This window comes from Lepidochelys olivacea (genome assembly GCF_965140295.1).
Source record: "Lepidochelys olivacea isolate rLepOli2 genome assembly, chromosome: 5".
NCBI lineage: Eukaryota > Metazoa > Chordata > Testudines > Cheloniidae > Lepidochelys > Lepidochelys olivacea.
The window spans coordinates 43,862,617-43,885,444 of NC_140415.1; positions in this window are offsets into that span (position 1 = coordinate 43,862,617).

Below are 22,828 nucleotides of genomic sequence, written 5' to 3' on the forward strand. Positions count from 1 at the left end.
AGTAAGTACAGAACCAATTTTGTTGGGGGAGTGAAAAGGGTTGGGGAATGGGCTCCTCAGCCAAGGTTTTTAAAAGAGAAGTTCAATGTGGTGCACAGATGAAAGATCAAATAGATTATTATTGTCAAATTGTCTCCTTGGCTAAGTGTGAGGCATTGCTGCTCACTTCAATGGAAAAACCCAAAGGAGGACAAAATAAGTCATCATACTCGACAAACTAAAAGCCAAACACACATGAGAGAAACATGTGAAATGAGAACAAAGGTGAGATGTGAGACTGTGCCCCTGAAACTTGGAAAGCTTTCAACTGTGCACCCTAAAAAAGCCATAGGCGTTTACATCTTACAAGCAGAACGGTGGTATCTGTAAAACATTAAGGCCAAGAGATCCACATTATTACATTGTATTTAATATTTATTAAAGCTGGCCAGAAAACTAAAAAAAAATTTCCAGGAGAAATTTCAAATATTTTCCTCCTGTGAAATCTGGTCACCAGGGATCCTGCTGACACAAAGGTTGATAAAGGAAGTAAGCAGGGGAGGAGTCTGTCAAACTGGGGGAACATCTTTTTAACAGACTGCCCACTGAGCAAGTCTGTTTTTTAAACTTTCTGCTTTCAGGAATTATTAATGTGCTGAAAAAGGGAGGTGAGCATCGCCACAAACTGCTGGTGCTAATTTTGAAGCAAATGGGAGTTATGCAAAGGTGTCTTTAAACTGAAGTGTGGTTTGCAAGTCATGATGTGGACACAGAACGACAAGTTAAGGGGAACCCCTGCATTAATGTTCCTTTTATCCTTTTTTGCTTGGTTTGAAGCAGTTTTCACTTCCTTTCCTGTCGTTACATGATACTGTTATTGCACAAGTGGAGTTTTGTGTTTAAAGTAACACAGAGAAAGTTTCCCAGGCAAAAAGTACAGGCTGTGTGACTAACAACTCTGAGTGCTTTGCAGGAGCAAGAAAGCATTTGAGAGGTTTAAAAGCTGAGCCAGTTAACAAACTCCTGGGATGGAGTTTTACAAGTTTGTTACATTGATCACTTGACTGAGATAAAGGAGAATGCATCAAAGGGAAGCTGCTACAGTAATTGGAAGTGATAAAATGCATGCTTGGAACAGAATTGTCCAATAGCAATATCATGGTCCCTATTCTCCAGAATACTCCAGCTTCTTTGTGCCACTGCAGCAACGTAGAGTAGTCCTGAAACCAGCAGACTGATCCACCACAGGATTCCCTCTGCCTAGGAGATCCTTATGTCCAGTGGAGACGTGTCCAGGTTAAGAAGCTGGGTCCACAACTGGATCTGAATCTGAACTTCTCCTTTGTTTATGGGTATTTGGATTTGTAGTTCTAGTTGAGCCCATTATAGAGATTGGTCATTGTCATGAAGTTTGGATCTGAGTGTCCCCAAAGTTCAATGTCCAGTGTTCTGATTTCCGACCATCAGTAATCTCTAAAGAACATGTTGGACCTCATTCTCCTCTCACTCTGGTGTACATCAGAACTCATTCCATTGAAGAAATGGAGTGACTCTGATGTACAAGTACTGCAAGTGACTGGAGAATCAGCCTCTATATTTGCTGAAGTATTATAAAAATGAATGTACACTTCAAGGAACTCTGCTCCCTTATGCTTGCCAAGAATCCCCCTTTCTCACGCTGTTGTCCTGTGTTTTGTCTAGCCTTTGTCTGCCTTGTCATATTTGACAGGGAACACAGCTTATCTATGTTTGTAAAGTGCTGTACAAATTTACAGCACCATATAAATCTTTTGCGAGAATTATAGTGTAAAGCATTGTCAACTACAGTCAAATGTGTGGAAAATTATTTGCTCATTTCTTAATAACTGACTATTGTCATTAGCTTCTAATTATATGTATAGGTCATTTCTTTGTACATATTTTATTATAAATGCTGTTCTTAAAGGTGGAGTTAGGAAAAACAAATTCACTGCAGACCTATTACTTTTTCTGAGCAGCAGAAAGCTTTTTTCAGTTATACCATTCCCTTCAGGCAGACAGAAAGTCAGGCTTACCCTTTGGGCTGTGTATTAGTGGAACAAGTATTGACATTTCTGTAACTCACTCTGGGTTGACAAATTCTGCTTTTGAAGAATCTTTCTGTAGAGATGAATGTGCAACTCTCTTCTCCAAACAGGCCACCTCCCAAATGTGGGAATCTGCCACACCGATAGCTGCTTAATAGTTGATTTATGTATTCAAATGCATACATACATGCATAAGCATACATTCTATGTTCTGGGCACCTAGTCTTCAAATGAAAACACACAGTATAGTATAGAGGACTGCCCATTATTATTTACCAGAACCCAGACCTTCAGTGCCTCACTAGCCTGAGATGGTTACCACTTTTGAATTGGGTGGTTCCCGACCATTTTTTCTGTTCTGAGGGCCTTTTCTCCACAGCCTTGTGTTGTCACTTCCTAAATGGTTGTGAAATGCTGCCAAATCAGCACAGTAGCCTTTTGCATTTACGTTGCACATTGTAGATGACTACACAAGGTGAAAGGCAATGGAAAATCAGGCCCAATAAATCAAGTTAAATTCCTTTGCAAATCTAAAATGCGGCCACGCGTTCCTTCCTGCTTTATTGCTGCAGTTCCTATCAAGGGTTCCTCCTTACAATTTATTTCAGGTAAGCTGATTAAAAAGTCATTAAAAAAGTAATAAAATATCTCCATGGCTGGAATCCGATTATAAAGACAGTCCCATTCGTCATTCGCCATCTTACTATGTTAATAGAGCAGCTGCTTCCACCACTCTCTTCTAATCCAGCTCTGATCATTTTAGCTTAAGCTTTGTCTTCACTGTAAAAATATATGTTTTTACAGCAATATAACATTCTTCACATAAAATCCTAGTGGGGAGAAGGCATAGGTAGTTTTTACCTTGATGTAGCTAGTCGTGGTCAACCCTCTGTCCCCACCTGGGGCTTACCTCAATTAGTTACATTGAAGTAAAGAATACAGTGCCTTCTCTCCCCTAGGATTTTATGAGAAGAAAGCTATATTGCTGTAAAACCGTATTTTTTTGCAGTGAAGCCATAGCCTTACAGAGTATGTTGTGTCAAGAACACATCGCTCAGAAGAGGGCGTTTCACTTGACAGAAATTGCTCCTGTCCAGCTAACCTGCTGATTATTTTTCTGTTTAGCTAACATGTGAGCATGCAGGTTGGGAAGCGCAGGGTTAAGAGTAGATAAAATTGTCTTCAGGAACTTCCTTCTGTCCTCTGATCACAGAGTCATCTGGAATGTTACTTTGGGGGCCAAAAAAGGGGGCTGTACTAGAATGTAGGTATGAACCAAACAAATAAGTGTACATATGGTATACATATGGGGGGAGGGGAGAGAGAGAGAGAGAATGTGATGATGTGATGTGGAATAAAGGTTCTAGCTGTGTGAACTGGGATGGCTGCATTACTCAGGAGTGGCAAAACCATGGGGTTTATTCCGGACATTCCAAACTAGTGCCAATAAACCCAGTGCACCAAACCACTCCTTTGTGTACTCTGTATAGCTAGTTACATGAATTTGGAATGATATTTTAGAAAAAGTTGTAGAGAGGGCCAGGATCCTTTGTTGCCTGTGCAGTTGGATGCAAGGTCTTGGAGAGGAAAAAATATCCTTCAAATTATGTTACACCCACTTGTTGTATCTTGTCTTTTTCTTTAGATTATAAATTCTTTGAAGCAGGAATCATTGTAGGAAATTCTAGAGGGCATTGGTGCATGTTAACCTGGGACAATAAATTAAGTGGGTTTTATGAAGACAGTTTGCTGGAATGGAAGCAATACGTTTACTGTGATATTGCTCAAGTCCATTCCTAATTTGATACTGAATAACTGAAAAGGAATGCACATGTAACTGGATGCGCACTTCAGCTTTAAACTATAGTCAGCCTGAGTCATGAAAATGGTGGTGTACTCAAGAAGGGAAATTCAAAATGACTGCTTGATCATGTTGTTTTAATCAGTAAACAATAAACATTTCTGTATTCAAGCTTTGGGCTTTTGTATTGCACTCTATGGCCAGAACATCACAAGTGGCTCTTGTAATCAACTAAGAACTGCTACCTGAGCATAAGCCTCAGTGATACACTCGAGCCACACTTATGTAAATATCTCCTCAAAGATGATGTCAAAGAACCGCTAATGTCTCAATGCACTTCATGTTATTCTAAGGTCATTGGAAGAATATGGTCTTTTGGAATGCCAATGTACTGCTAAGACTCAGATCTGCCTGCTTCATTGAGGGTATGAATAGAATTGCTGTGGCATTGTTCTGGGGTTTGGCATACAGACTCTACATAATGTGATAATCACTATGGGTTGGATCAGACACTGTTTGGCCAAAATACCGTACCCAGGGGTAAACTTCTGACCCTGTGGGATTTTTCTCCCTAAAAAATGTTCTGGAAAAGAAATAATTACTACCCTTTCACTGGTCACTCTTCACTCCAAGGATCTGGTTCTCTTGCGAGCTACTGTGGTTTTAAAGAGAAATTGGAAAGTCATAATTCAGCCAACAAACTAGAACGAAAACAAACCAGGAGGAGTAACATTAAGACAGGGGAATGTTTTTAGGAAAGGCTCTTCTACAATAACCACAGCTAGGAAGTCTCATTCACATGTAATTTAAGGTTGAGAAGTTCAATTCCATCTTCAGGAGTAGGATGCTCAGTTTCCATTCCAATGAGAATGAAAATGAATGGGAACTGGAAATCTATTTGAAAAATCAGCCTGAAGCTTTGTATTGGCCCATTATTTTGAAGTTTGGGTTCTCCCTTCCATTTTTCATTTCATATTACCGTAGCATCTAGGAACCCCCATCATCAGTCAGGACTAAACACAAATAGAGAACAAAGAGATGTATAGTCATTATACAGGTCAGTGGAGCAAATAGTGCAAAAAAAAAAAAAATTAGCTGCAAACATTCTTTTAAACTCCAAAGTGAATTTCAGTGTGAACGTTGTTTGCTTTCGACAAGAATTCGAAAGCTTCACTACCACAAATCCTTGCAAAAACTTTTTTTTTAACCTCAAATGCTTGAATGCTCACCTAAAGCAAATTTCTGTGGTAAATTTAATAGTAAAATTTGCAATCCATAATTAGCAGTAATCCATACAGCACAAATGTGAATTGCATCTATACAAGCCAGTATACAGTTTAAAATTTGCTAAGTGTTTGCTATTTACCTAAGTCATCCTGTCAAGAAACAGATACAAGACCCCATGACTTATATAACAAACAAAGGGCAAATTGTGAATTGTAGATCCTATTTTAAAACTTGCACATTGCCATATTCATAATTTAAATCACCTGCAGACCAAAAATTATTTGCTGAAGGAATACATGAATGATTGTAATAATGAATACATTTGAAAGTGCTGATGGAGCTGTGAACAGAAAAATATGAAATTGGTTGAATGTATTTTTTTTTAATTATTGGCTCAGCTCTGGTATACTATGTGGGTACAAATAGGTTGTAATATGAACTTTTTTGCCCTTAACAGTTGACTTGTATAAGGAGTTATGTCACTTGAGTGTGTACATGAGGCATGACTAAGGTTGAAAGAGAATCCCTATGCTTTAAAAATCATTAATAAGTTTCTGTAAAGATAATAGCCATAGCACATTAAACAGAATGAAAATACAGAGTCACTCATTTTTATAAAAAGTAACATCTTCGGTTTGTAAATTTAGAGCTGAGAAAAGTGGCAAAGGGAACATAATGTGGATAACATCCAGTATCTCAATGACCTAGTTAAAATAATTTCCTATACATAAAGGGAAAATATCTCTATATAATTTCACTGACTACAGAAGACTGGCCTAATTATTAAAGCATCCTTGTCTTCATGTTTTCACTTCAAATGTTATGCGTGCAAATATCTGTACCTGCAACTCTTTGTGAATGCGAGTTAGGCTATGCAGAGTTCTAACTGTCTGATTTGGGGGAGCAATCAAGTACTTAGTCATCTGCAAGACACATCCTCATTTGAACCTACAAGTAATTGTGTCTATAGTTACCGGCAGATGAAGGAAGGGAGGCTGTGATTTAAGTCATGCCCTAAATGTGCTGAATATCAAAGAATAAGATGTAAAGGCTCATCAGATTTGCATTTCAGAAATGTACACACATTGTGAAAGTTAAAAATAGAGAATCCATTGCATTAATGACTTGGGAGCCCGATTTGTGCTTTACCCTATTTAGTAGTAAGAGTGATGTTGAAATGATCAGTAGACTCACTTCAGATAGGAGGGGAATAATTTAGCCACTCATGCAAACCCAGGACTGCAAGAATTCTTCACTCCCCATGACCTCATTTAGAGTACTTTGGCTCCTCCTTCTTCCCTCAGCCATCCAGACAGACTTCCAGCATTTCATAGCCCACCCTCATCTTCTGCGAAGTCTCCTTTCAGCTACTATGATGCTGTTGATATTTCTTGTGAACCAGTTCTATAGTGTATTAATCCTGTTGACTTGTTCACAGTACTCTCCACTAGTGAAACATGCTGTGAATTATGAGCAGTGCTACAAAGTAGTTAGAAGAAAACAGTTAGAATGAAATGGTGACATTTACAAATTTTGTACTTCTATTGTGTGCTTTTAAACAAGACACAACCCATTATATCATTCCCCTGGATATGAACTGGCTTCTGTGTACTTCCTCGTCTGTGACTCTGCCTGCCTGCCTGGCTTCTGGTTCCCAGCAATGTGCCTTACACACTTCAGTATACCACAAGCCTCCCAATTCCTAGGCACAATCATCTATGGCTATCCCACCTACATTCCAGTTTTCCGGATCCTGCAGTCCGAGACTCCTTACCAGGGTTTAATAAGGGCATGGCCTTGCAAGCACGTTATGCGAGTTGTTTAGAACCTTGCAGGATGAAATCCAAATCTATTTACTTTGACAGCCACCCTCCGCCCTCTGGGTGGGGTTCCTCTGTCTGGGATGTCCCAGATTGCACTGCACACCATAGTTATGTATGGAGACAGCTGAGTGTTTGCCAGAGCTGCTGGATCCAACACTGGGGTCGGGGAGCAGTTTCTCATTTACACTAAGACATGTGTAAAGGGGCTTTAAGTAGCCATACATTTCCTTTAAACTCATGGCAATATAAAATTATCTTAGTGTAAATAAGAATAAGGGCTGAATATCTAAGACAGGACATGTGGGATTAAGGGTTCAATTTAGATCAATGATTCAGATTTTGTTCAGAACCATTTCACCTATTGGTACCATTCCCAATGCCATGGTGAAAGGTTCATTGGTGTTTCATAATGAGTCTTCATGTTCAGGAAGTTATAACTTGGCTTCAGAATTTTGCTCCAGGCTGGAAATTGGCATACAAGGGCTCATCTTGGAAGCACATCATTATTTCTACAAAATTGCAAAGAAATCCTCCTGGCTGCAGATTTGTGGTTATTTAAGAATATGTTGTGCTTGTGCGATTTTAAAATAGTAATATAAGGTACAGTTATATAAAGCCTTTCATCTCAAAACACTTAATTCACCCACCAGGGAAAAGCAGTCACTTCTGGGCTGCCTAACTGTGCACAGCAATACTGCGCAATAGGTTATGACAGGAAGTGAAAAATAATACCTTATGGAAATTGCTTTGCTGTTGTTTTGTTTTGTTTTTGTTTTTTAAAGAAATGTGCTGCAGATACAAGCCCAGGAGTGGAGTAGGGTTTTTTGACAGAAATGATGACACAATCTAACTGTAGGGCTATGAATATTGCTACTATAAAAGAATAAAGATATACACAATGTCATGTTATGGAGCCTTTCATTGTTGCTCTCACTCCAACTCACCTTACCCACTGACAACCTGACCCTGATGGGAAACAAACCACATACAATATTATTTGATTTTGTTTCCCTTGTTTGACTTTGTTCCATGGAACTACTCACATGATTAGTGTTTTGCTGGATTGAGGTCTAAATGTTATAGGATGTAAACTTTTCAGAGAGAGAAGGGGAAGGGTTATAAACATGCAACATAGAGAGACCATGCACAAGCCAAGGAAGTCCTAGGTTATCTATTTTGGCACTTAAAGTTATATAGCCATTGATTTATCTCTACAGAACTCTATTTTGTCAATAAGAATGGGAGTTTTTAAAGTAACCTTCTGGGTGTCAGAGAATGAAAGACGTTAAAGACAAGAAGACCTAATTAGGCCATTATGTCCATCATCCTACCAATGGAGGAATGTCCCCTATATTATGTACATGTTCACATTTAGTATGTGGAATCTACAAGAGAAGGAACCGTATGTTCAGGGATCCCTTGCTTGAATCCAGCCCAGGTCACTTGTGACTGAGTTATTTGCATTTGATGGCTGTTGGGTGGATTATGTGAAATGAAGTAGTCTCAGCTGAGTTCACAGTGAATGCCCTTTTTATTCACAAAGTGCCTTGGTCAGCAGCCTGTCACAAGAGACAGACCAAGGACTGAGTGGTCACAGGACACTTAATGACTACAAGTCACATTGGTGGGGTGATATGTCCTTGTGCAGTACCTGTTTATTGAACAAATAGATAAGTGTCATCCCCAGCGTTCTCCGGAACCTTTCCCAAGCACTATATTCACACTACGGCATCTTTCATGCTCTTCTAATGTTAGGCTTTTTACTACAAAAAATCAATAATGAAACTGCCTGTTTGGCATTCCGTGTATTTATCAGCCTATCACTCTTTATGGCTGAGAATATTCCTTAAGAAGGTAAAAGAATTTCATTTTATATACAAGAAGAGCTCTGTTTGTATTCCCAGGTTTATAACAGACACTACAGAACTAGACATTCTACAGACCATGTTCTCACCTCATTTTTAAACCTGTGTAATTCTACTGAATTGAGTCAAGTCAGTCCTGTTTTACACCACGCTAAATGAGAGCAAAATGAGACAAAACCAATCCCTGAAAAAGATTACTCTCCAAAAATAACTTAAAACCAGTGTTCACTTTGTTTCTCTACTAATGCTTATTGCTCCAGCAGGTATATTGTTTTCTATTTAGTTATTTTACCATTACTACTTCTTAAATTAGCCTCTTAAATTCTTTCCAGCAGTAAAATGTTAAAATTAATGGACCAGATTTTCAGCCCTGGCTCTGATTGCTTCATACTGACAATCCTGGGGGTATCTTGGGGCAGAGAAGGGACTTACCAGCAGTACATGGGAGCAGATGTCCAGTCAGTGTGGTAGTCTTATGGATCCACTGCAGCTGGCATTTTTTAAAGTGGCCCTGAGTCTACTCTAAACTGTACCTGAGAAGAGGCAGAGCATCAGGGAACTTTAACCGGCTTCCAACAGAATCTCTTTCTCCTGAAGCTGGTGGAAACTGGGTGCAGCAGAGAATCTGGCCTTGTCTTTGAACCTGCTTTTCCTTTTAGCGAAAGCTGTTGTATCCGTATCATCCAAGGAGCCTGCGAGTCAATGGGAGTTGTGCGTATGTGCATCTTGCACCGGATCATCTATGTTCTCTGATGAGAACACTATTTACATAATTAGCTATTCTAGATGGGAACATTTGATGCTTAAGGCAGTTTTGACATGGAAAAAACTAGGGGCTGACACCAATCCTTTAGTGGTTTTCATTTGTTATTGCCAATTCATTTATTGTTGCTTTTTCCTTATCAGCTTATTAACTTGATTAGTTTCACTTTGAAATGATGAACAACTGTATTATTGTCACCAAGCATAGCTGCTGACTCCTTAGGTGTGCCGAGGCTCAAGCACCCACAGGAAAAGAATAGGGGGCGCTCAGCACCCACAAGCCATAGTTTCGCACCTGAGGTTTGCTCACGGCACACACCCTAGCCCCAGACAAAGCTTGAGTGTGGCATGTGATGAGTTCTGTGCTGCTAACAGCTTCTGCCCTTGAGGCAGGGAGTTTGTTTATAAACGGAGGCAGGATGATTAAGATAACAAAAGGCTTGTCATGAAATTAAATTAGATGATCCTGAAACCATTGCCAGGCACTCCAGTTAAAAGATAGGAAACAAAGTGTAGGAATAAATGGTCCATTTTCAGAATGGAAAGAAGTAAACAGTGTTGTCCCCCAGTGGCCTGTATTGGGACAAGTGCTGTTCAACATATTCATAAATGATCTGCATAAGGGGGTAAACAGTGAGGGGGCAAAATTTGCAGATGATACAAAATTACTCAAGACAGTTAAGTCCAAAGCTGACTGCAAAATATTACAAAGGGATCTCACAAAACTGTGTGACTTGGCAACAAAATGGCAGATGAAATTCAATGTTATATGCAAAGTAGTGCACATGGCAAAATATAATCCCAATTACACATACAAAATGATGGTGTCTTCATTTGCTGTTACCCATCAGGAAAGAGCTTGGAGTAACTATGCTTCCAGACTACTGCACATTTATAAGAATCCTTTTCACTGTGCCTATATCATCCTGCAATGCAAAACACTCATTCTCCATCTTCAGAAGACTTAAAAATTATCTCCAGTCATCAAAGGGACAGACACAATTGAATAATGTAGATGTTCTTAACGAGCATCAAGAGCATACCAGGGAACTAGATGTAAATAAGATTACTGACAATTATCCAGAAGGCTACAGTGAGAGGTAATGTCTTTAAACTGGGACGTTAGTGAAGACAGCTTGTAGGTGATTGTAATGGTTTTAGTATACTGTAATTCATGATAATGTAATTGTGTAGTTCATAAAAATTTAATCATTATTAAAATAGAAAAGATACCAATAATAGACACATATTCAATAACAAGAATATGAAAGAAGCAGGGCTGTTAAGTGATCAAAAAAATTAATCGCAATTTAAAAAATTAATGGCTATTAATCATGTGATTAATCATACTGTTAAACAATAGAAGTTCAATCACAAATTTAATTAATGCATTATTTTTTGAACAAGTGTCATCAGCATGGAAGCATGTCCTCTAGAATGGTGGCTAGAGCACGAAGGGACATACGGACGTTTAGCATATCTGGAGCGTAAATACCTAGCAAAACGGCTACAAAACTCCCATTCGAACGCCTGGTCTCACTTTATGGTGACGTAAATAAGAAGCAGGCAGCATTATCTCCTGTAAATGTAAACAAACTTGTTTGTCTTAGTGATTGGCTGAACAAGAAGTAGTACTGAGTGGACTGGTAGGGTCTAGTTTTAAAATGTTTTGTTTTTGAGTGCAGTTATGTTATGAAAAAAAATCTATACTTGTAAGTTGCACTTTCATGATAAAGAGCTTGCACTACAGTACTTGTATGAGGTGAATTGAAAAATACTATTTCTTTTATTATTTTTACAGTGCGAATATTTGTAATAAAAATAATAATATAAAGTGAGCACTGTACACTTTGTATTCTGTGTTGTAATTGAAATCAATATATTTGAAAATGTAGAAAAACATCCAAAATATTTAATAAATTTCAATTGGTATTCTATTGTTTAACAGTGCAATTAAAACTGCGATTAATCGCGATTAATTTTTTTGAGTTAATTGCGTGAGTTAACTGCGATTAATCAACAGCCCTAGAAGGAAGTGTATAAATATGCTGAAAATAGCCTCCCCCCAAAAACTGGTAGAGCCCTCCCCCCTAAACACACACACATCTTCAAAAGCACCCAACAGCAAAAACAAAAGTCAGTGCCTATCTCACCAAGGATTCACAACCACTGGAAACTACATCCATTAGACCAAAATGAATGTAATACTTATTAATCACTTAGTAAAGCTGTGGCAAATTTGAACTCTTGTGGTGATTTGGGGAGATCAGATGATGTGGAGTGAATCAAATTTTCACTCACCCTATCTTTGTTCTGGTACTTTAGTTAATCAAGGACAGGCATTCTTCATCAAGAAGATGTCTGTCCTTGGACCTCTCGCTTAATGTCAGTGTGGCACATGGCCTAGTGATTGCCTTTTCCTGATGTCTCTGGTCCTTACCTTTGCTGGCTACGGTCAAAAGCAGCTGGTAAGAATGTGTCCGTGACCTTTTCCAAAGCTGAGGCCAGTGATGTTCCTTTATTTCCTTTTCTGGTACAGAAAATCTTTTCTATAAGAAAAAAATAAGGTAAAATATCTTTAATGCTTTAAAAAAATGTAGAGATGATGCCAAGTACTTTAAACCCAACTGTGACAGGGTCTATTAGGCCATCTTGGCTCCCTGCTGGAAACACCAGTGCCCTGAGGCCCCTTGTTTAAGGAAACCCCATTTGGGCTAGGTTACCAGTAAGATTTAGTCCTCCAGAGGCCTAGAAAGGCCAGGAGTTGACAAGAACCAATAGGGAAACAATAGGCCAGTTAAGAAAGCTTGCCTGCTTCCTCTGAGAATAGTGCTGGGTGAGACTGAGTATAGAGGAGAAGCTCCTCAGGGCTAACCAGCACGGATGGCCAGATTACAAGTTGGTTATTATTTAATCATGCAAAGGCTGTATACTGAGCTTATTGCTCAGACTGTTGTGCTCCAGACCAGTGGCCACACCTTCTAAATGGAGGCAGGAGTGCCTGAAATGCCATGCCCCAACACAAGAGGACACAACAGCGGTGTGTGGATCCACTTACAACTCAGTTCAAGCAATGGGACCTTGAGACAACTCCCCCCCGCATTAATGAGGGTTGCGTGGTATGGATCAGCATTCACATTGCACTGCCCATCAGTACCCGGCCTGGGCCGGGGAAGCTAACCAGTGGACCAAATTCAGTGATGAATCTTGGTCACATGCCACCTGAGGCATGTTGCACATATACTAAGAACAACAAATGTTGACTGAGTGGCAAGGCAGAGCTGCTGTATTGCCATGGCTTGTTGCAAGGGAGATCTAGTTTTACAGTCAGAATGGAAGATCCAGATGGCTGCAGGCCTACAACAACAGCAGGAGCAACAGAAGCAAATTCATAACCTTCTATTACAGGTCCTGGAAACCCATCAAAGCCAGCAGGATGTGCACTTTGCCGTGCAGCAGTGCTGGCAGGAGGCCCAACACCAACAGCATAAACAGTTCTTACAACAGCTGGAGCGATGGGCTTCTGGAAGTCATCTCGCACAGGAGAGGGTACTCTGGCAGACCTGTTCCTGGCTTGTCAAAGCAGGGTCTGGAGGATGACCCAGAAACCTTCCTCCACACATCTGAATGGGTGGCTAGTGGATTTAATCATCCTGGGTGGCCAAGTGGTCCCATATTTGACCAGGGAGGTCCAAGCAGACCCCTGAGCAATGAATAGGCTGGCTCGTATGTGGAGGTCAAAGCAGCTATCCTGGACAAACTGGGTTTGACCCCTGAATGATATACACATAGGTTCCAGACAGAGCCATTTCCCTAGGGATCCTGCTGGCAAGTTGTGGCCCAGGGTCATGCCACTTGATGATTATCACTGGAGACAAGCTCAGTAGAGAAAATGATGGATGATTCAGGAAAGCTGACCATGGATGTTCCCTCAAGGAAGGGAAAAGAAGGATGAGACCCAATTGGGGGAATGTGGGGAGGACACCCAAAAAGGAAAGTGTGATGTCCTATCTCTTTAAATGTTTGAGCACTCCCGTTCCCCAGTGCAAAGCCTCACTTTCATGTTGCTTTCAGTTTTGTTGCCTGAACAATAAAGGGAGCACAGCAGTCAGCTGTGTTTCTATCAGGTCCCTATCTCCTTCTCTGCTGGATTCAGAGATATAACAGAAAGATCTTGGATTGCCCCAAATCTAGAATCCATGAAGGGTCATTGGTGCCTTGGTCAATATTGCAGCCTGGTGGCCATTCTCGTGAGGATGGGCAAGGAGGCCAGTTAGTGTGCTTCCCATGTGGACAATCCGGACACTTCCAGAGGGATTGTATGCTTATGGTATGCAATTACCTGGGTTGTTACTAAAACAAGGTCAGTGGCCTGGGATGCTTCCTGAACAAAGACAGAAAAATCCATATCTTGTACCACTGAGTATGGGGGAGGTAAACGTAGAGGCCCTAGTTGACTCAGGATGTGGACAGACTTATTTGGGGGAGTAAATTTCTCCCCAAGAGAATGGACACAAACCTATCTGTTCACATCTGCTGCATGCATGAGGAGATGTAGGTCTATCCTGTGACCAATGTAGAAATTCAAGTACAAGGACAACTGGGAAGATTATGGGTTGGAGTAGTAGAGAACCTCCCAGAGCCCATAATTTTGGGAAGAGACTGTCAGGGATTTGTGGCCCTACTAAAGAGGAATGTTGTGCAGGGCCCAACACTGAGGAAAGAAGCTGAGGGGCTAGAACCAGAGCCAGAAACTTGTGATTGGTCTGAGGAAGATTGGAAAGGTTCAGAAGCCCATAGCAAAGCAGCTCACAGGAGTTATCAGGAACCAAAAGGCCAAGCTGAGGTCTTACAAGAGCAGCTGCTGGTGGCTGGACAAGAAATGGAGACACTCAAGACCTCCTCACAGAAAATCATAGCTCAGGTGACTAAACAGGAACAGGAATTGGCCTGGGCATGGCTGGAAATGGAGCACTGGAAACAATAGCGTGCACTGTGTGACCAGGAGCTGGCTGTGCTCTGTGTCAAAATGGGTGTTAGGGGGAAGGAGCTCAAATAGGGAAATGAGTGGTGCTCAGTAGAAACTCGAACAGTGTCCCGTGTGGAGACAGGGAACACACTAGTTACTGCAGCTCCTTGTCAGTATGAATGGGAGCAAGTGGAAGAAGAACACCAAGAGACTTTGCAAGAGAAGGATCGTCTCCTCTGGAGAGTCAGTGAGCTGGAAGGGGAAGTAGAATGTCTTCAGGCACAGATCTTGCAGCCTCAGGGCAGATGAAAGCAGAAAACCAGATAGCACCAGTTCATGGCTCTGAGGGCCCTCACTTTAGTGTTTACATGTACATTGGAGGAGAAGAGTTGTCTGCAGAGGAAGTGAAGATACTGAAGAGATCTGTTGTGAACATTCCAGGATCATGTACTTTCATGGAAAGGAGAAAGTTTGTTATGTAGGAGGTAGTGAAAGTCATGATGTTGGAAAGTCAGAGCTCCTGACCATACTTAATTTTACAGGAAGAATCCAGATAAGTTCTAATGTCCCCTGAAGGACCTGCCCCAAGACACTACCTCACACTCTCTACATGAGAACCAGAAAATAAAACTGACTCTAATGATGAGAAAGTCATTATTACTAGCCTAACTTCTCTATCCAATCTTTTGCAAAAAAGCAAAACATATCCTGACTCAAATGGTGAAAAGCGAAATCAGAGGTTGGCTTTCACTTTTAATAATCTTAAGCACTTAGCATTAGCAAGACAGCAAAGTTTAAAAATATGTAGGGTGAAATTTTTCAAAGCAGCACAGGGGATTTTTTCAGACATCTTCCATTATCCTGGGCTGGTAGAAGAAGTACGATTGTTAATGATGTGACTAGCTCATTGTTAAACAGCCCATGTTTCTATGCATTCGAACATCTGCATGCTTACTGGCACTGTCTTAAGAATTGCTGTGTCTCAGGTGGGTCTGGGGTAGGATTTGTGTCCAAATTCTGGGTCATTTGAACCAGGGATTCTGAAAATTCAGCCATTTCTTCCCCCACCCCAAAATCATGTGACATCCTAATGTAATGATTCTTACGACATCTTTTATGCCCATCTGGGGCTCAACCTATGACTCTGATCCTCCCCAAACAGATATCACCTGCTCTTGTTTGTGCTCAGCTAGTGTCTGGCACCCACTGCCCCTTTGGGGCAGCGATGCTTTAAAGGTTACTCAGGGTATAAGTTGGATCTCCACTGTGACTTGAGCCATGGTGACGAACCAGAAAACATGATTTGTGTACGTGCAGTAGGACTGGGGAGCCGGAGGGGGGTCTGTTACAACTGAGAAAGTTTGCAGGCAGCCTGACAACAGGTAACTCGAGGTGGCATGCTATGGCTATTGAACCCGAGCCCCCAGCTGCTTTCTGAGAAATGCACGCTTCATGTTTTAGTTCCACTCCACATGCATTCTGCAAGGGCTGCTTTTGGAAATTGTGCCCCATGAGCAAAGCTTCTGGTTTAAGAGCTAATATTTCAAAGTGTTCTGAACCCAGAACACTTTGAAAGCCACCTACATACTCAGATGTTCTGAAAATTGCTATGCCATGTCAGGGCCACAGGTAAAATTAGTGGTACAAGTTCGGGGTCACGTGCTACATGGATTCCTGAGATCCCAACCCCTGATAAGGAGCTGCTTATTAATATTCAAATTGCTCTAAAACCCATGTGCACAGGGCTATTATTTTGAAAGTTGGTATAGTACAGCAGGGGCTGGGGTAGAGTTTGTGTTGAAAGGGGGCATTTTTGTCACGGGGTTGGTGAGGTACAGCCCCTTCAAAATGAGCTACTTATAATATTTTTCAGACTCTTAACTCTTTTGGTGCAGAGGCTAGGAAAAATCTCATTTGTCATCTTCATTAAATATAGGGAAGCGAATGCCCCTGAGATCAGCCACTGAATGGTACCAAGCTCCAGTATAAACATATTTCAAAAGTTATTGCATTCTAAAAACTTTAGCACCTTTGCTTGCAGACAGTTTGCACCTGTGTGAGGTATTGTTTCCTCAGAAACTCCCTGGCAGGTGGCACTGAGGGAGTAATGTACTACCCTGGGATCTTAAAGGAACAAGTACTGCTCCTAGCACACAAGAGTGATGAATTTCAATCCTCCACACTTGTGTTTTTGGTTCTGTGCACATTCATGCTGTCAACCTGCCGTTTGCTAGCTATTGGAGGACACAATAGGGCTTTTTTTGGAAGTGTGACTCGTGCATGCAGTTTTGAGGAAGTTCAGAACCCATGAATGCACCCACCAATGCCCTGTATCCATCTGCCTAAGTCCCTCCCTGGGACAGTTTGGCAGGCAGTACTGTGTCTGGGATAGAAACCTGGTATGTTGGGGTAGGCCCAGGATGATATGGGAGGGACTAGCTGCCACATTGGAAATGGCAGTACCATAATGTCCTCAAGGAAACAAGGGGAACTCACTGCCAGAAATTTCATTAGCACAGTGTTAGAATAATAGAATCTTAGAATATCAGGGTTGGAAGGGACCTCAGAAGGTCATCTAGTCCAATCCCCTGATCAAAGCAGGACCTAAACCCCAATTAAATCATCCCAGCCAGGGCTTTGTCAAGCCTGACCTTAAAAACCTCTATGGAAGGAGATTCCACCACCTCCCTAGGTATCCCATTCCAGTGCTTCACCACCCTCCTAGTGAAAAAGTTTTTCCTAATATCCAACCTAAACCTCCCCCACTGCAACTTGAGACCATTACTCCTCGTTCTATCATCTGCTACCACTGAGAACAGTCTAGATCCATCCTCTTTGGAACCCCCTTTCAGGTAGCTGAAAGCAGCTATCAAATCCCCCCTCATTCTTCTCTTCTGCAGACTAAATAATCCTAGTTCCCACAGCCTCTCCTTATAAATCATGTGCTCCAGCTCCCTAATCATTTTTGTTGCCCTCCGCTAGACGTTTTCCAATTTTTTCACATCCTTCTTGTAGTGTGGGGCCCAAAACTGGACACAGTACTCCAGATGAGGCCTCACCAATGCCGAATAGAGGGGAACGATCACGTCCCTCAATCTGCTGGCAATGCTCCCACTACTACAGCCCAAAATGCCATTGGCCTTCTTGGCAACAAGGGCACACTGTTGACTCATATTCAGCATCTCATCCACTGTAACCCCTAGGTCCTTTTCTGCAGAACTGCTGCCTAGCCACTTGGTCCCTAGTCTGTAACAGTGCATGGGATTCTTCCGTCCTAAGTGCAGGACTCTGCACTTGTCCTTGTTGAACTTCATTAGATTTCTTTTTGCCCAATCCTCTAATTTGTCTAGGTCCCTCTGTATCCTATCCCTACCTTCCAGTGTATCTACCACTCCTCCCTGTTTAGTGTCATCTGCAAACTTGCTGAGGGTGCAATCCACGCCAATTTCCAGATCATTAATGAAGATATTGAACAAAACCAGCCTCAGGACTAACCCTTGAAACCAGCCCCCAGGACCAACTCTGCTTGATACCGGTTGCCAAGTAGACATGGAGCCATTGATCACTACCCCTTGAGCCTGACGATCTAGCAAGCTTTCCATCCAACTTAAGGTTGACTAGCAGTGCCTTGTACCTTCCAGAATTTGAAATGCACCAGTACTTAAACAGTTAAGGTAAAAACAAGCACTTAAATCTCCAAAAACTGGGAAATACTGAGTTACGGTAATGTCTTCTACAACACCCTCCCCATGCTCCAATCTTAACTCTGTCCCCTTTGAGCAATGCTCCAACAAGTCCCTCAGAGAGACCTCAAGGACTGTACCCTTCCCAAGTATGTGGAGGACAGTAAGAGAAGTGCCCAAGAATAGTGTGGGGAAAACTATTAGGCCTTGTTTTCACTGGGATGAAGATTGAAGTTAAGTCAGGCATAGCAAACATGAATGAACCAGGCACCACATACACACAACCTCCTCTTTTGCTCCAGAAAAAAAAACACCAAAGACCTGCCAGATGTTAATATCTGTTCATTCTTGTCTTAGGGATTCCCTATGTGAGTCCTTACTGAGCCTTTTGGGCAGTGTGATGTGTGCCACCAGAGTGCTAGAACTCCTTGGCTACTGAGAACAGAGAGGGTGCAGGGCACTGTGTGAATGGCTATACAGATGTGGGGTTCTGGCAGTGGTTCAGACTATGCGGTGGAGTATTAGAAAGGGCTGAAGAACTCTGATATTCCTCTACCTTCTTGGCATAGTATTACAGCAGCAGCTCCTGGAGGAGTCAGCAGCAGCCATTCAAACAGCCCTAAAACTCTTTAGACATTTAAAAAAAACATTGTTCATACATTCTTAGATCTTAGACCAGTGGTCCCCAAACATTTGAGGGCCATACCTCCCCCACTTACCCTGGTCTGCACTCCCTCACCCTGAGGAGCCAAAGCTAGGAGTGAGATTGTGGCTTGGGGGGTGGGGGTGGTGCAGCCAGGGATAAGGGGGGATAAGGCTGGGGCCACAGCTGGGGGTGGGTCTGGGGCCGGGAGTGGTGCTGCGGCCAGGTGTGGCTCTGCTCCCGGCCTTGCCCTCAGCCTTGGCCCCAGGCTGGGAATGGAGCTGCAGCCAGCGACTGAGGCTGGGGGCTGGCATGAGGCCAGGAGCGGAGTTGCGCAGAGGCTGGGGACGGGGCCAGGCTGGAGGTGGGACCAGAGCAGACCTGGGGCTGGGGAGGGGCTGAGTGGCATTCCCACCCCAACCCCATGAGGACTGGCCCGGGACACCCCCCCCACCCCGGACATTCCTCCATGCTCCCCTAAGGGGGTACATGCCACACTTTGGGGACCTGTGTCTTCGACCCAAGAGGGGGCATTGCGCTCATTTACCCCATGCACAGCCTAGAAAAAAGTGACCCCTCAGCTGGCAGGGTGAGCTCTGGCCATTTGCTGCAACTTGTGCCGGGAGCAGTACACCTACGGCTGACTCCAGGAGGGTCAGGAGGAGTGGGTGAAGAGGCAAGTTCATAGAGCACGTGTAGGACATAAACAGCACAACACAGAAAATGGCAGATTTTATTAGGATAAGCTTGGTTTGGTCACTGTGCCTGATGTATTGCCAACACCAGGGGAGCAGCATTAAGAGCGTGTGGGCTGGGAGACCTTACCATAGCCTCCGTGTCCATGTTCTCAGAGGTATAACTTTGTTGCACCTTAAATCTCTGGAAAATAGGAAATAAAGAGTTAAGTATTGGTGCATTTCACATTCTGGAATGGTCTGAGGGGGAACACAGGGACCAAACTTCTCCTTTCTTCCACAAATAACACCTGCAAAGTCTACAGGGATTTACATTTCTGCAGCACGCCGGCAGTAGGTCATACTGCTCCATGCATAGCAACTCATGTCTTAGTACTCAATGCTGAGGGCAGAGGGGCCTCTTTTGGCCTCATTTTAAAAAAGGTAAATATTTTGGTATTTGCTGTAAGAGTGGTGAAGTAGTTGATATGTCTTGCTGGGATTTGTAGGGGTCCTTCCATAAAGTGCCATCTGACTCCTTCTAGTCTTTATTATTCTAATGCAATACTGTGTCACTAACAACCGCAGTGTAAGGAAGGATATTCTTACTATGGATTTGATGTCCTTGTCCCCTGCCATGATTTCAGAGAGGAAATGAGCAGAAAAGGCTCTTTGATCAAAGTACTGGAGATAATTAGAAACATGTCAGCAGTAGCTGTTATATATTCACACAACGGTTTCAAAGCAATACAGTGAAAAAGCAGGAAGGTGGGATTAAGATATGCCCAGAATAAAAAACCATGAAGTTGGGCTGGATGGCTTTTTCTGTGCCAAGCATGTTCTCTTTTTGTTGCTAGTTGTCAAACAGATAGAAACATCTCCTCACGCAAATAATATTACGAGCTGGGAAAAAGTTGGAAACGTCCACTAACAAATTTACAATGGCAATCATTTCTGAGTGTATTGATTAGCTCGCAAACATGAGCACTAATGTGATCCAAAGAACAGAGTTGTACTAGGTGATCAAACTGAATAGGGGCACCTGCTGCTTGTGAACACTTCTGATCTGTTACTCCTTGCTGCAATCTATTTGAATCCAGGTGCAGCTGGGTACCTGTTTTATTGCCAGTTGTTCAAATCAATACCATTATACTGATCCAATTTCATGAAAATGTTTACTAGCATTGGGGTGAATTTTTTGATTCCATGCCCCATTGTCAGTTCACAGGGAAGCTGAAAAGGACTCAGAGCACGAGAAAACACATACAAACTCTACATCGCCAATCAGCCACCTAAAATCAATTAATTTCTGGGAGCAGTACTGTTCTGAAACACCTGGTCTTCTCTTCTCACACTGACATAAATAAGGAGAACACCATTCTTCTTAGCGTATGTGCAACATGCCTCAGGTGGCATGCAACCAGGATTCATCACCGAATTTGATCCGCTAGTTGGATCATCAGCTTCCCTGGCCTGGGCCGGGTACTGATGCAGGGGTGAGACATGAACTCTGATCCATGGCCCTCCCCCCCGGTAACTCCATTGAAGGCAACAGAATCACACCGGTATAAAAGAGCACACAATCAGGCCCCTGTTTTACTGCTTCCTATCAGTTTCAGCATCACATTAGGTGGCAGTAAAAATGTATCACTGTATTTTGTATACAAATCATTTAGCATCACAAAATGTTTCAAAGACAATCACAGTCTAATTGCTAAGTTCAGCCCTACAATAAGCTCCATTTACTTCAGTGGAATTATGCCTGCTGTCACCAAGGCTGAATTTGAATATGTGCATGCAAAACCCAAACCAATGTAGGTATAATAACTTGCAAGCAGCACCTGTAAATAAGGTCGGGCAAAAGTGAATGGCCAGTTTCAGTGAGAATGATCACCGCCTTCCCCTCACTCTGTGTTTTGGGCTTTGATGCACATTTGGTACTGGGCTTCCAGAAGGTATCATGTGGTCTAAGGTTAGAAATCATAGGCCTGAGAGTAAAAAAGGGCTTTGAAGTAGAATTGAAAATGATTCAAGGATTAAATTAAGCACTGATAAGCAAAAAGACTGTTTCAGATGAAGAGGCAGCAGAGATGTTGAGCTGTGAGTCCTGCTCTTACCGTGTCTGGTATTGCTGGTCCCATCAACTTCCCTCTTCTCCATCGTTCTAATTTTTATCTTCCAACAGGAATCTATTAAAGAAATACTAAAATACCCACCATTAAAAGAGCATTTTGAAGGCCAAGAGAGTCCCCTCTTCTCTCAGAATCAAATACGAAGACAAATTGCTCTGTATAGAATATTGTGACCTACTGCTGGCATGATGGAGAAATGTAAATCTCCATAGACTTTGCAGGTGTTATTTGTGGACGTATGGAAAGGTTCATAGATTCATAGATTCATAGATATTTAGGTCAGAAGGGACCATTATGATCATCTAGTCTGACCTCCTGCACAATGCAGGCCACAGAATTTCACCCACCACTCCTAAAAAAGACCTCACACCTATATCTGTGCTATTGAAGTCCTCAAATTGTAGTTTGAAGACCTCAAGGAGCAGAGAATCCTCCAGCAAGTGACCCGTGCCCCATGCTACAGAGGAAGGCGAAAAACCTCCAGGGCCTTCCAATCTGCCCTGGAGGAAAATTCCTTCCCGACCCCAAATATGGCGATCAGCTAAACCCTGAGCATATGGGCAAGATTCATCAGCCAGATACTACAGAAAATTCTTTCCCGGGTAACTTGGATCTTACCCCATCTAAAAACCCATCACAGGCCATTGGGCCTATTTACCATGAATATTTAATTACCAAAACCATGTTATCCCATCATACCATCTCCTCCATAAACTTATCGAGTTTAATCTTAAAGCAAGATAGATCTTTTGCCCCCACTACTTCCCTCGGAAGGCTATTCCAAAACTTCACTCCTCTGATGGTTAGAAACCTTCGTCTAATTTCTAATCTAAATTTCCTAGTGGCCAGTTTATATCCATTTGTTCTTGTGTCCACATTGGTATTGAGTTTAAATAATTCCTCTCCCTCTCTGGTATTTATCCCTCTGATATATTTATAGAGAGCAATCATATCTCCCCTCAACCTTCTTTTAGTTAGGCTAAACAAGCCAAGCTCCCTGAGTCTCCTTTCATAAGACAAATTTTCCATTCCTCGGATCATCCTAGTAGCCCTTCTCTGTACCTGTTCCAGTTTGAATTCATCCTTCTTAAACATGGGAGACCAGAACTGCACACAGTATTCCAGGTGAGGTCTCACCAGTGCCTTATATAACGGTACTAAAACCTCCTTATCCCTACTGGAAATACCTCTCCTGATGCATCCC